A 14,404-nucleotide genomic window follows, 5' to 3' on the forward strand; every position below is an offset into this window, starting at 1 on the left:
AAGAGATGGACAATTGCCGGAGGAATTGCTTCACGGCAGCCGCCATCGGACGCTGATCCACATGCTTCTACCTGTTCAGCATTCGGCGCCGAAGGAAGGCGCAAGTATCGCTTCGCGCCTCATGATATTGTGTTTATCTAGATGTCTAGCGGCATCAGACGGTGGGACCGAGGTCAGATCCTTCGTAGATTTGGCGCAGGCCCAGGAGAATGCCAGCACCGGCATCACAATAAAATTCGGCACTGTCACGTGCACGGTGATCCTTCTGTACCTCTTCCCCCAGATTCACGGATCCCGAGGACAGAACGGAATCAGCAGCCGCCTGAGAGAGTCCTCACCTCACTGCGGGATGACGCTATGGAGGCGGAGATTTCACCAACCCTGCCTCCTCTTGTCCTACTGATGGAGCTGGAGCTATCCCCGCGGCAGGGGCGTAATTGTGGTATGGGTCTCAGGAGCTGAGAGCATAACCTTCTGAGCGATTTCCGGGGGACGTTTCCACCAGAGCGCACGGCGGATGGCGGGGTAACGTCCCCTACAGCCACAGCGTCCAGTCCTTCACAGCGTCCACATTGCTGGCTCCCCGCGCTTGTCGTGTTCCTTTCAAGACGACGGCCCGTCGCTTTGGAGGGAAGGACTTTTACGGCGTGAAGTCAATAGCCGGCAAGCTAGTCGGAAATGATGGCTGTGAGGAGACGTCAGCCAATCGACCCCTCTCCAGAAAGACAACGTGATCGCAGCGGCATCTATGTGAAGCGATCAAAAGCGCCGCGACGGACTGGCGACGCCCACTTCAACAGCAGCTTCAAGATTAGGCACTTGTATAGCAGTGTCAACTTTATTCACTTGGCTTGTATTCTCTGTGAAGCTCAGACTTGGAACTGTTGATACAGAGGAAGATTTATTATTTCGTATGTCGACGTTTTCTTGTGACATGTGTGTCACTGCAGCCGTTCGCTGTGGCTGAGCAGCAGTCTGGAACTGCACCGCTGCTACGATCGTAGGTTCGAGTCCTGCTTAGGGCATGGATGTGTCGATGTCCTTAGGTTAGTTAGGTTTAAGGAGTTCTAAGTCTATGGGACTGATGACCTCAGATGTTAAGTCTCATAGCACTTGGAGCCATTTTTTTGTAATTGCAAAAGTTAAGTAATGTAAACTTCATTTAGTAATAAAACACATTAATAGAATTTGATTGAATTCCTAGTCTAGTAAACTGAGTACCCAGGATTCCTAGACACCACAATTTTTCCAGCCTTTGTGACTGTCGTTTTTGGGAATATTCATTTCTCTTTGCACTGGCTTCAGTGGCATTTATTACCATAGTATCTACAGCCATATAGAAATTCAGATGACCTTTGTCATCCCTCAGTACTTCTCTGTCTTCTCTACATGCACGGAAATCTCTGCTGTAGTGTGTGCAGTTATTCGTTTATATTCCTTTTGATTTATGAGTAAACAAAGATATCCTCTAGCATTACATGAAAGGAAATATTCCTGTGAAACCTGCTTCCTATAAACGCACAATCTACAGCAGCACTAGCAACTTCAAGTAAATCTCTGATTTTATCACTTATATGTAAGATGGCAAGAACTAAGGCCCTTACATTAAGTCATTAAAGATCACCTAACTCACGTCGAGCGAACAGTAGTGCTGAACAAGATGACTGACAAGGCACAATGCATCTTGTAGCGGGTATAGTATGTACGTATTGGAATAATTAATGTCGGGTGATGGTTTTAAAGTAATTCACACGACATGAAAACTTTGTGGAAACAAGTCGATTTACTGGACGCTAGTTTACCCCAGGGAAGCACTTGGAGTTGACCATGGTCGGCTGGGGAACGGCGAAGGGAAGCGACAATAGGCAGCTTAGAGCGGCTCAAGATCCGAGAAAGCGGTAACGGGGCACGGCCTCCAGCTGCCTTAAGATGAGAGATAGTGAGTGGGTTGTTGACCCCAACTCCATGCTTGTGAACCGGGAAACAGAGGAAGAACTTGTATACCAGTTGATAAATTCCATCGTCTGTGAAACATGAGAGAAAGCTGTGCAAAGCTACGGTGGAGCGGTCAACAGAGGTCAAAATATGCATGTTCGTGACTATAGCAACTTCACGCTGAATTAACGGTCTGCAAAGTGTGAAGCAAATCAGGTCAAGAGCGATAGAATGAACTACGCTGGCCTCTGATGGGAACGTATGACCAAGGAATTTAAAGTACTCTCCTGGGAGTCAGAATTCCGGAAAACGTGGTGTTTGTGCAGACACTAACCATGATGGGTGGCCTGGGAGGAGCTATATAGCAGATGTTGAGAGGAAGGGAAATTTTATGGGAATTTGTTCACTTCCCAGAGCAGGCACTGGTCAGCACTGGGAAGTGATGCATAATTGACGTGACTTGCACTGCTATTGGCGTAAGTGATTTTGCTGGAGGGGAAAACGAGGCGAAGAGCGGATGGTGAGAAGTCTCCGTAGAGGGCTTCTGTTCCCAGCTTGACTAGAGTGTGGATGTGGCGTTCTTGACTCGGCTTGCCTCAGAAAGAGTGAGCATCTCTGTAGTTTAGGATTTAGCAAAGGGAACGATTGAGTTTGGAGACAGGAAGTTTTGGTTCAGCTATGTACTGAGCAAGATAGCTAGGACTGAATAGACGAGCACAGCCTTGCAGCACCATGAAGTTGGCCGACGTCCACACAACGACGACGCTCCACCACGCTGTATTCGGTGATATTGCGCCCACTCTGGCCACTGACGAATTTGTTGGATCACTTCGGGAAAGATCCCATGAGGGTTTCATGGGCCGTGTATTGTAGAATTCTTCTCACACTTCGCATTACGCCTGGGTCAGTCGATAGGAATTACTTTTGAGTATCACGCTTTACTCCACGCAGACACAATTTATTACCACTGCCTGATAGGAGAGTCTTGTAATGTGATGATTGAAAGTCTTGAATTAAAATAAATTTGTGCAATTCGACTGCATCTGTTTTCAATCAAGTAGTAGAAATCCCAAGTCACTTTCTTAATTAATTTTATGTTCAACATCTGCATCTGGTGTTCAGTAGCTGAATAAAATATTAATGTGCACCCCGTTTTAATTAAATGTGATAATTTCTGAATAAATTAATGTCAACACTGGCACCGCAGTTAAATCAGTAGTCAAAGGGCCATATTACTTTTTTGCGTTATCCGATATTGTGGCAGTTTGCACTCTCTGTTGATCTGTTAGTCAATTGGTTGGGGTGAACACACGCCAAAACCAGCTAAGTGATGGGTTGGGTGTTACAAATATATTAAGTAAATGGTCGAGGACTTCCGATTACAACTCATGATGGTCCAAAATGGCGGCTAAATCATTGCAGTAGAAGTATATGGTGTTATTTACTCACAAGGAATAGACTATTACAGTGTTAAGCTTAATATTTATTGGAAGTCAAGTGGGACACTTCAAGGCAGGATATCACACAATGCAGAGAGCAGGTAATAATATTATCGTTTAGTTTTCAGGAGGTAAAAAGTAATTTCAGAGCTCTCCAAATTGTAGACGTCTGGACAGCTATGTCTGAGGAGACGCTTCACTTCAGAGAATTAACTGCCGGCCGCTGTGGCCGAGTGGTTAAGGAGCTTCAGTCCGGAACCACGCTGCTGCTACGGTCGCAGGTCTGAATCCGGCCTTGGGCATGGATTTGTGTGATGTCCTTAGGTTAGTTAGGTTTAAGTAGTTCGAGGGAACTGATGACCTGAGATGTTAAGTCCCATAGTGCTCCCAGCCATACGAACCATTTCAGTGATTAAGAAATAATCTGAAAATGAAAACTCATACACTCAGCTTTTGAAAATAGAGGGACACACTACTAGTATAGTGGAATGGTATGGCTCTTGAGAGATGATAACTTAGAAATACATAAAATTTTTTATCAACATTTCTTTATTTTCAAAATTGCTTGTTGTCTGCTAGAAAATCCCAATTTTGGTTCAAAAAACGTCTCTGAGCACTATGGGACTTAACAGCTTAGGTCATCAGTCCCCTAGAACTTGGAACTACTTAAGCCTAACTAACCTAAGGACATCACACAACACCCAGCCATCACGAAACAGAGAAAATCCCTGACCCCGCCGGGAATCGAATCCGGGAACCCGGGTTTGGGAAGCGAGAACGCTACCGCACGACCACGAGATGCGGGCCTCAATTTTGGTGGGTGTCTAATACTTCTGGGCTTGCTGCCATCATATTCGGCTACAAGAAGCTCTCATAGACCAGCTGAGAAGGCAGCTGTGGAACGATGACGTAATGTGGTGTGACGTTTGTTCGGTACGGATATCGTGACAGAGTTTAGAACCATTAAAACCAATTTTGAATTAACAGGTAACCCCTACCACCGCCTAGACACTGTTATGAGGCATTAGAGTAGAAGATGGTCGCCATAAGGGCAGCAAGCTTGGCTCTTGCCCTTGATAACTGCTATGTCAGTAAGTTACCAGGTGTTAAGAGTGGTACACCTGCGGACTTCACTCACGAGAGGCCTCAAGGCGGGGCCATGTGACGTAGAACACTGTTGGGGCGGTGTTCGTCAGATTGGTCAAAGACTTACCCGTGTATTTGTGGCCCGAATGCAGGAAGGGAGGAATAGTGTGCCTCCACAATCACTTAAAAGCCCATTTTTTGTATTCACACTGAGATTTCTGTTGCACCATTAGGATGCCAACTCCGTGTTGCTCGTTGCCACCCTCGGGTAAGCTCCAACAAGTCTGTTTCTCTCACCTTAAGTTCTGCTCTCAAAGCTCCTACTTCACAATGCTACAAAGTGATTGCTGTTTTTCTTAGCTGTCACCCCACAGACTCACACACTGACTTCTGTTGTGCAGCCACTTACAACCTTTGCATTTTGTAATGTTTAGAGTTAGCCTTCAGTGAAATAGTTAGTCTGATTGCAAATAGCGTTAATCACGTCCTTAAATAGCCTTGAGTCTCTTCTACGATCATCCTATCGAGTTCTAAAACTTGTGCTTTCCATAGGTACCATGAGACACTTATCACTGATCTATACAATCAGATTGACTCCTGCCTTCTCTCTGCGTTTGCTTCTGACCTCTAGAATTCGAATGCTGACCTGTAACCCACTGTCTTCCTCTGTCCAGTGTTAGAACAGGACAACAACAATAGACGACACCGTGTTGCTAGTATGTCTCGTAACTCTCTCTATAAATGTGTTTGCACCAATTTACATATCATTTTTCCAACAGCTTACATACAGTATATATCCTTCGATTGTGATGAGGTTTGTAGAACTTTTCTCCTTTAGCCCTCTTTGTGGCGGCATAGACAGAGGTTATTGCTGTGTGGCGGAGAACAGAGGGAGTGCCAGCTGTGGTGGATGAGCTGCCAGCGGCGTCTGCTCTGCCCGCCCCCCTCCATCCCCTGCTATTTGCTCAGTAACTCAATAATGGCCAGCTCTGCCTGAGCCACAGTAGTCGCACTGGAGGACTGGAGCGACGCCGCCCTCCTCCCACACCCCACACCCCTAGTCGTTCTTCTTGCCGTTGCTTTCTCAACAGAGCCGCCTCCATCCCCCCACACCCACCCTCCAACATCCACTTCCCTCCACAGCCAGTTCAGTGGGCTTACAACTGGCGCCACTTAATATTAAAAGTCACGTCACGTTTCTCCCTTGGTACGAAGCATTTAACCGTGTTATACATGCCGAGAAGTGGCAGTTGCTTGTGCCGTGCTTGTCAATGAGCTGCAGCAAGTGACGATGTGTCACATTTCTCCAGTGGAGTTACGTTTCATAATAATTGTATATGGCATTTATATATATGTTGTGTACATAGTTCCAAGTAGTCAGTGCATTCACAACTTCCCCAATAGAACGCGCCCTGCTAAGCACAACAGCGCAGGCACAGCGCTCGTCCATCTCCACACTACGAGATGGCGCTGCCTTATACAGACGCGTATTAATATGTAACGCAGCCAGTGAGATTGCTGCTAATGTATAACCTTTTCTCCTTGCGGATCCCACTCGCGCAGTGATACCTGAACGCGTGAGGTATTACAACGAGTGTACAGACCTCCGATTAGTCAGTCTGCATTTGTCTGCACCACTCTGTAGGAGTCTGTACCAGTCTATAGTCAAGTTTCAGTCTGCGCCTAATAAGGTTACCATAATCCTCTACTTAGCCGTGAAGATAAATGTATAGACACTTTGTCAAGTATCCGAAAGATGTGAGAATAAGATTAACGTACCAAGACTAAAGGAACTTCAGACTGTCAATTGCAAATATCATCCAGAATCAAGTTATGTAATGTTTAGGCTTGTTATTATTTTAATAAATGTGCGTGAAAATTAATCAAGTTGTGTTTAAAGTTGGTCACCGTCAATCTGCTACTCTAAGCGTGAATGTGGCATTTCTATCGTCTGACCTAACGGCAGAAGATAAACACGGCACTATAAGACCACGAGACATATTGCTGACACTCGCCTACTTCGTTAGAGCGACAAGTCAAATAATCTGAAGTTATGTGTACGGAAGGTCTTACAGTACGCTCACCACAATATAGCACAGTGTTGTTGGAGCAATCGGAGACCAGTGACTGGCGCATGCGAATCGTATGAACGAGCTAGAATGATAGGCAGACACTACTGTGTCTGTGTCGCTATGCACATCACCTGCACGCAGTGTTTATCGTCGCATGCACAACTATATCCACTAGGTGCAGTCAAATGAATACCGAACACGCCCCAGAACGTAACTTTGGAGTGGTTCCATTCAAAAGTAATCACTATACGCATTAAAACATTTATCCTACTTGCAAACGAGATAGCCGGCCGGGGTGCCCTATCGGTTCTAGGCGCTACAGTCTGGAACCGTGCGACCGCTACGGTCGCAGGTTCGAATGGAATATATGGTGTGCTGCTTCAAGACACGATGACAGCTCTCTTTCCAATCATGAGACGCACAATGAAGGGGTATACTGTAGAAAGATACTTTTTCTCTTCTAGATGTGTGTATTGTCAACTCCTTCAATGTACATAACCTCTATGTACAGAATACACAGGCACCTGAGTACTTGGTTGGCGGCCGACCATCATGAATATCTAACCTGTGAGACTTCAGGGAAAGACACTGGTACATTTGCCGATACATGTACTCCCAACAGAGAAGGGAAAAAAGGTCACAAAAGGGAGTGTTTTGTGCTACACTAGAGGAAAAATAGGCGAAAGTGTGTGGCAGTGGAACATGTGTGGTGTTGCTCTTCATTTAGAAGACTGTTTTGAGGTCTACCATACCAAACAATTACAGTGGCTCGCACGCAAAATAATCGTGCTAGCTGATGTGCAGACTGCGGACCTTTACATCAAAATTATTCCTTTCCTGAGTCGCTATTTGCAAATACACTTGCGGTAGTGTGTTTCGTGACTAAAAGATGGTTCAAATGGCTCTGAGCACTATGGGACTTAACGTCTGAGGTCATCAGTCCCCTAGAACTTAGAACTAGTTACATCTAATTAACCTAAGGACATCACACACATCCATTTCCGAGACAGGATTCGAACCTGCGACCATAGCGGTCGCGCGGTTCCAGACTGTAGCGCCTAGAACCGCTCGCCCAGTTTCGTGACTTATTAAACTCTAAAACCATTAATTTTATAGCACCTAAAACAATATATTTCGACGTTAACGTCTACTGTAGCCTATTTTATCTATAACTCCTAAAAGGTACCTATTTTCATGGTAACATAAAATTCTTGTACTTTCAAAAGATTCGAATTACTTAGCACGTACACAAGAGAAATGTTAGAGCTGCATAGTCACTATAGTGAACAAATCTCACGTCACTCCTTGGTTATACGCAAACTACGAAGTGTACCGACAGGCAACAGAAGAAAATCCCGAAAACAGCTAGTCGAAAGGTTAATCGTACGAGACTGTCGTGTTCAGAGTATGCGAATTTCTACTCACATCTTTCGACACCAAAGGTTTTGTAAGCATTGGCTACAAGTAGACTAAGAGATACTAGGAATCAACTGTTCACTTTTAACATAATTTTTAACTTTCTGAGTTAAAATTTGGTGTAAAGTAAATAATGTGAAAATGACGTACCTATAGAACAAAGCATAAATGTTTATAAATTGACGCAACTAGTTTCAATTTTTTTTAACTTCTCAGTTGTAACAAAAGTCCAGCCAGTGACAGGATAACAGGAAAACTACAATCGCCATACAGTATTGTGCATTTAAAAAAAAAAAATTCATTCTACAGAAGTTATTGGTAACTCTTAGTCTACCAAATACTTTTTAGATGCACTTCTACATATAGCATCTTATTTTTCTGTTGTGTTAGGATTTAAGTGATAAGAAGTCTCACTTAACACAGCATGCAGTGGGAGCACTGCGTAATGCAACTGTCGAAAGAGACAGACTTCTGATGAATCCACCGTGAAGAACCTGTTCCACAGTGACCTGTGCCATCCTGTTGTGGCGGCAAACATCCCTTTTCGAGAACTAGATAATCCTATTTTCAGAGTTTTTCTTGAGAAGCACTGCCATCAATCTGTTTCGGCGAAGTTGACATTGTCTATAAATTATGTGGGTTCAGTTTCCACTGACGAGAATCTGAGAAGTTAAAAATGGCTCTGAGCACAATGGGACTTAATGTCTGAGGTCATCAGTCCCCTAGAATTTAGAACTACTGAAACCTAACTAACCTAAGGACGTCACACACATCCATGCCCGAGGCAGGATTCGGACCTGCGACGGTAGCGGTCACGTGGTTTCGGACTGAAGCGCCTAGAAACGCTCGACCACACCGCGAGAAGTTATTGGGGAGTCTTGCATACGTATTTCTTTTGATGAAACTACTGACAGTCTTGACCAGTACATTTCAGATCTGATTGTTGGTACCTTCGTTCCACATGAGCCATCCATGGCTTATTTGATTTGTTCAAAACAACTGCTAAAGACTAACTAGCAAATAATTATACATTTGGTCAAGGATGGGCTAAAGGTGTTGTACCCAAATGACGTAGATGAACAAAAGGTCCTTCTGGTCTTCAAACATGCAACTGCATACATGGTTGCAGTGTTTCAATTGCTTCAAGTACACTACCCTTTGGTGATGCATGTAACTTGTTTGGCATATGGTATCAACTGTATAGCAGACCAAGTAAGCCCAGAATTCCCTAAGGTAAATAAATTAATCTCCATGGTGAAGAAAGTTTTTGTTAAAGCACCTTCAAGGGTACAGCCATTCAAAGAACGACTTCCAGACGTATCTTTGCTCCCTGAACCTGTTGTTTACGGCGAGGACATGAGGTTGGTAGCAGCGGAATACTATAGTAAGCATCTGTCAGCAGTTTAGAAGGTAACTGAATATCTATCGGATGATGCAACCTTTGTAACTTTATTCTCCGCCTTCTTAGCTGCGTCGTAACGTGCTCGCCTTCCAATCAAGCGGGCGCGGGTTAACTTCCGGACTGGGTTGGAGGTTTTTTCCTCTCGGTGACTGGTTGCTGTGTTGTCCTCATCGTCATTTCATCCTTATCACGTGCTCGCAAGGCGCCCAGTGCGGCGCTGACTGAAATAAGATTTGTGTTTGGCGGCCGAACGTCCCCGAATGGAGCCTCCCGGCCAACGCTGCCATACGCTAATATCATTTTTTGTAACTTTACAAAAACAATTACAAAAAGATTTAACAATCCCATGGGATTTAGCTTATATTAAAGCCAATTTCACATTTGCGACAAGAATTATTACCGAATTAGAAAGCATAGGAAGACATATGTACGAAAACATTCCTTTACTGGCAGAGAATGAAAACCAAATTAATTGAGCGCCAAGTGAATTGGGAGGAAATGTACGGGCAATAATGCAAAGGATTTTCCAGATGAGCACTAGTCTGGATGACTGGTGAGCAGCAGGCTGCATACTTAGCTTCCTGTTTGCAGCATTCCCGTCCAAGATGTGCAGAAAGTGAAGTTCACATCCATTGGCATAGCATAATCTTTTTCTTGGATATAAATTAATACTGACTAACAAGCGTCACAGAATTTCTCTGAAAAACCAAGAAAAGGCTTTAGTTATTTATTGTAAAGCCAACACTGGTGTCAATATTTGAAACCACTATATTATATGGCATTTACATATTACATGTATTTCAACATAGACCTGCCTATAAGTGTCTCATACTGTATTTTTGCCTTGGAAGAACTAAAAAGGTTTGGCATCGGTTTCAGTACATCAGTATAAAGTTTGCTGTGTTGTTCAACTGTGCATATTCCTTGTTTTTAATGAATGGTAGGATGCACATATATCAACAGGGCACTTTACACTATGTTCAGTTTTTCCCATAACACTTTTTAAGATATATTTTAAGTTCTACAGCCTAAATGACGTACTGAATCAGCCTATTTTAGGGGCCTTAAAAGATCTTTTTTTAAGATGCAATGACGTGCAATCTACTGAATTCACAGCATCTAGGACGGTGTTTAAATACGGTCCCATTGGGTTAGGAACGGCAATTAGACGTTGACATATGCACCAGGGTAAGCGTATGAGAGTGCACTCGCTCTAGGCGGTGTGAGAAACGGGAGACAAAAGCGTTACCTGGGTGAGGACGCGCAGGGCCAACGATATTATTTATGACGATGAGCACAGTGGGTGGCTGACGTCGTCACTGGCAACACGTCGCGACAGGCGAGTCTTCTTCCCAAGGGGCTTCCGCTACGAGGTGCCTCGCAAGGCACATCATTCAGTCCTCACGGGATACCGGAAGAGCCGTGCGACGGAAAGTGTCACGTAAAAGAATTTTGTTGCTGAGAGGGCGGGATTGGGCTTCACACCCTACTCGCCAGCTTCCATCTATTCAATTACTAAGTTACGCACTAATAATGAGCACGCAGTTTCACCTACGAAACTCATTCCAAGTTTGGGAAACGTTTCAATCTGATGAGCCGTGCAATTCTCTCCTCCCTCCCATCCACCCCCCTACATAATGTTTCATACACCTCCCCAGAGGCTGCGTAAGTTGTGGGCAACGTCGGCCAGCGCCTAAGGCCTCGCTGTTGGAGGGCCCCAGCACCTTCAAGGCTTGAGAGGCTTCCTTTAACTCCGCTAGGACTACTAAAAGCCGTGACAGCGAGGAAAGATTTTAGTCCCCATAAGGCGATACACAGTTCATTTAGGAATGAAATAAATAGGAAGTGCTAGGAACGTAAGGCCAAATGGCTGCGCGAGAAATGTGAAGAAATCGAATAAGAAATGATTGTCGGAAGGAAAGAAATCCATGGAAAAGTGAAAACAACTTTCAGCGAAATTAAAGGCAAGGAAGGTAATGCCAAGAGTGCAATGAGAATTCGACTTTCGGATGCAGAGGAAGGAGCGGAGGGATTGAAAGAGGACATTGATGGCCACTGTGAAGGAGACGACTTGTCTCATGACGTGATAGAAGAAGTAACGGGAATATTTATAGAAGAGGTAGGTGATCTAGCATTAGCATCAGAATTTAAAAGAGCTTTGGATCGAATAAGGCAGAAAGGGTGGCTAATACTCCCTCCAAATTTGTCAAATCATGGGTGGCAGCAGCAGCAAACCGACAGCGGCTGTTAATGTGAGTGTGCAGAATGTATGAGTCTGGGGATAAACCATCTGACTTTCGGAAAGGCATCATCCACACAGTGCAGAAGACCGCAGGAGCTGACAAGTGCAAGATTTATCACACAATCAGCTGTTACCAACTCATGCATCCAAACTGTTCACAAAAATAATATACAGCATAATGGTAAAGAAAAGTTAGATAACTATCAGTGTGGCTTTGGGAAAGGTAAAGGCACTAGAGACGTAATCCTGACGTTGCGGTTGTTCGGTTGTTCTTGGAAGTAAGGCTAAAGAAAAAACACGACACATTCATAGGATATGCCGACCTGGAAAAAGCGTTCGACACGGGCAAACGGTGCAAGATGTTACACATTCTCAGACAAAATAAGGGTAAGCTATTGGGAAAGACGGGCAATATGTACATTGTGTAACAGTTCCAATAAGATATAGTAAAACTGGAAGACCAACTTCGAAGTTCTCTGATTAAAAATGGTGTAAGGCAGGTTTGTAGTCTTTCGCCCCTGCCCTTCAACCAGAACATGCGAGGTGCCGGGCTAGCAGTGTATTTAACACTAAATCCTTCTAGAATCTTGGTATGGAAATCATGCTCTAAGCCCCCCCCCCCCTTTTTCTAACTCCGACTTTCGCTGTTGCACATGGATTAAGAAGAAACTCGAACTGACTGTAATCGACCCTACAAGGGGAGTAGAAAAGAGTTTGTCACCTGCAATAATTTAATTGGATAGAAATAGACAAAGGAAAGTTTCATTAACATAGTGAGAAATATAAGGGTTGCTCTACCGATTAACAGAATGAAAGTTCTGTCCAAAATAACAATTTGATTTATTATGACTAAAAATAATAAACAAAACACATGAAACATTTACAACATCAAATTGGATACTCAAATAAACGCTGTTTAGGTGAAGTTCTCCATAAACTAGATTGTGGCATTTATGACCAAGTGGTATGTGGAGCCAATTCCTTGCAACCCAGACAACCCAACATTTATTGCTGCTACAGTAGTGATAACTCAGACAATGAACACCCAAGACAGAAGAAAGTTAGAAAAGATGAACAGGCGGGCTCTGCTGACCTCTGACTATCACCTAGCACAATTCCCTAATTTGCCGGTGCTGTGGACGTACATTACCAAGCAGTCTTCTTAACTGCAAGGACACGATCTGGCATACCGGAGGCGATGGCTGGTTGCTTCGCTGTCCCGTCGTGGTGATGATAATGTCGTGAGTATAGCCAGAAACAAATTCTCGTGATCTGGTTGTCCCAGACTAAAGACTTCCTAGAAACACAAATACGCCTCTGAAGGAGACAAAGAAGGCTCGCTACACAATCACTGATGGTGCAGTTTGTGATTTTAACAAGAGAAGTCACACAGTAACTCCAGTACAGTCAACTTAAGCCAAAACTGCTCAAGAGGGACAACAGACGCCGCTTGTACGCAGAACGTTCAATTGCCAACTGTACTGAGAAAGTTACGTTGAATTCGAAACTTCAGCAACTTCGTCAAACAGTTACAATTACATGAAAGTATGTTAGACAGCCCGCGGAAGGCAGGCTGTCCAGAGCAGCGAGAGCTCGTGTTGTATTCTACTCCGACCAAAAGCCGAGAGCGGACTCCCTCAAGAGCACCTGTACAAGCCGAACACAGAACATTCCCGCCCCTACGACAGTGGTTGTGGTTAAACGTTCCAATCAGGAACAAAAAAGCAGCGGAAAGTTCCCCTCTATTGCTGAAGCAGTACTATTCCATCAATGGCGTCAATTTCTGCGCCAATTTTGCTACGTCACGGAGCTATTACCTGGGAAAGGCAATCATGATTTTGCAGAAAACGTGGGAATTTGCCCGCCAAGACTGCCTGGGTACACAAGTCATTCCCACGCCTCGCTGATAGCTCGCCAGAAAGTGTTTTCACTAAGTTTATGTGACGTAACGGAACCTCTAGCCCAGCCGCTCCGTCAGGCCCCTGTGGCCGTGTCGCCCCTGCTCTCATGACAATGTCGACGTCTGGAAAGCACCCACTCGACTCCCTCACACCCGTCGGCTTAACCCTCTCAAGATCAGCAGAACCCGCCTGTCACCGGACCACCTGGGTGACGAGAGACGCTACGTGGGAAGTCCGCGTCTGAAGGAATAGCGATTTTTCAGCACATGCAATTAGAGAGGAAAATCGAATTACTCAGAGTAAGATAGAAATATGAGAGGGTGCTCATGCCACCTCTCATAGCCCCTACGCCAATCTAGATTGTGATTAGTGAGTGGTTGGCTCACCGAGCAGTAAGGTAGTGAGTCAATCGCCCAAGAACACTCTTGCCAATCTTGCAAACTGACTCCACATGCCGCACTCTATAACAAAAATCGCTGCAACAGAAGATGCAGCTCATAGAGGGAGGACTATTTATGATGTAGGCAACTTCACTTTCTTAATATGGAAATCTAACACTCACATCGCGCATCTATACCCAGGGAGCCCCTTCCAAACACCGATTCACACAGACATTCTCACTCTAGATATGGTCCGGGCATGTGAGCCAAATCTGGAGCAGTTTATTCTTTACGATCAGAGTTGGAGTACTCCGCAATTAAATGCCCAAGATGTTACAACAATTTCAATCATTAAACTAGCCTGAACGCAATCACACATGATACTATTTAAGTTAACCATCTGTTTGTGAGCTTTCAGAATCTAATTACAAACCTGATTTATTCTCTCTATGCAACAAGAATAACCTTTACAATATGTTCCCTGAACTGATGGTCCATTCACAATGACAGTGGTGGTATCTGCTTAAGTTT

Source organism: Schistocerca gregaria, chromosome 2, assembly GCF_023897955.1.
Source record: "Schistocerca gregaria isolate iqSchGreg1 chromosome 2, iqSchGreg1.2, whole genome shotgun sequence".
Classification (NCBI taxonomy): Eukaryota; Metazoa; Arthropoda; class Insecta; order Orthoptera; family Acrididae; genus Schistocerca; species Schistocerca gregaria.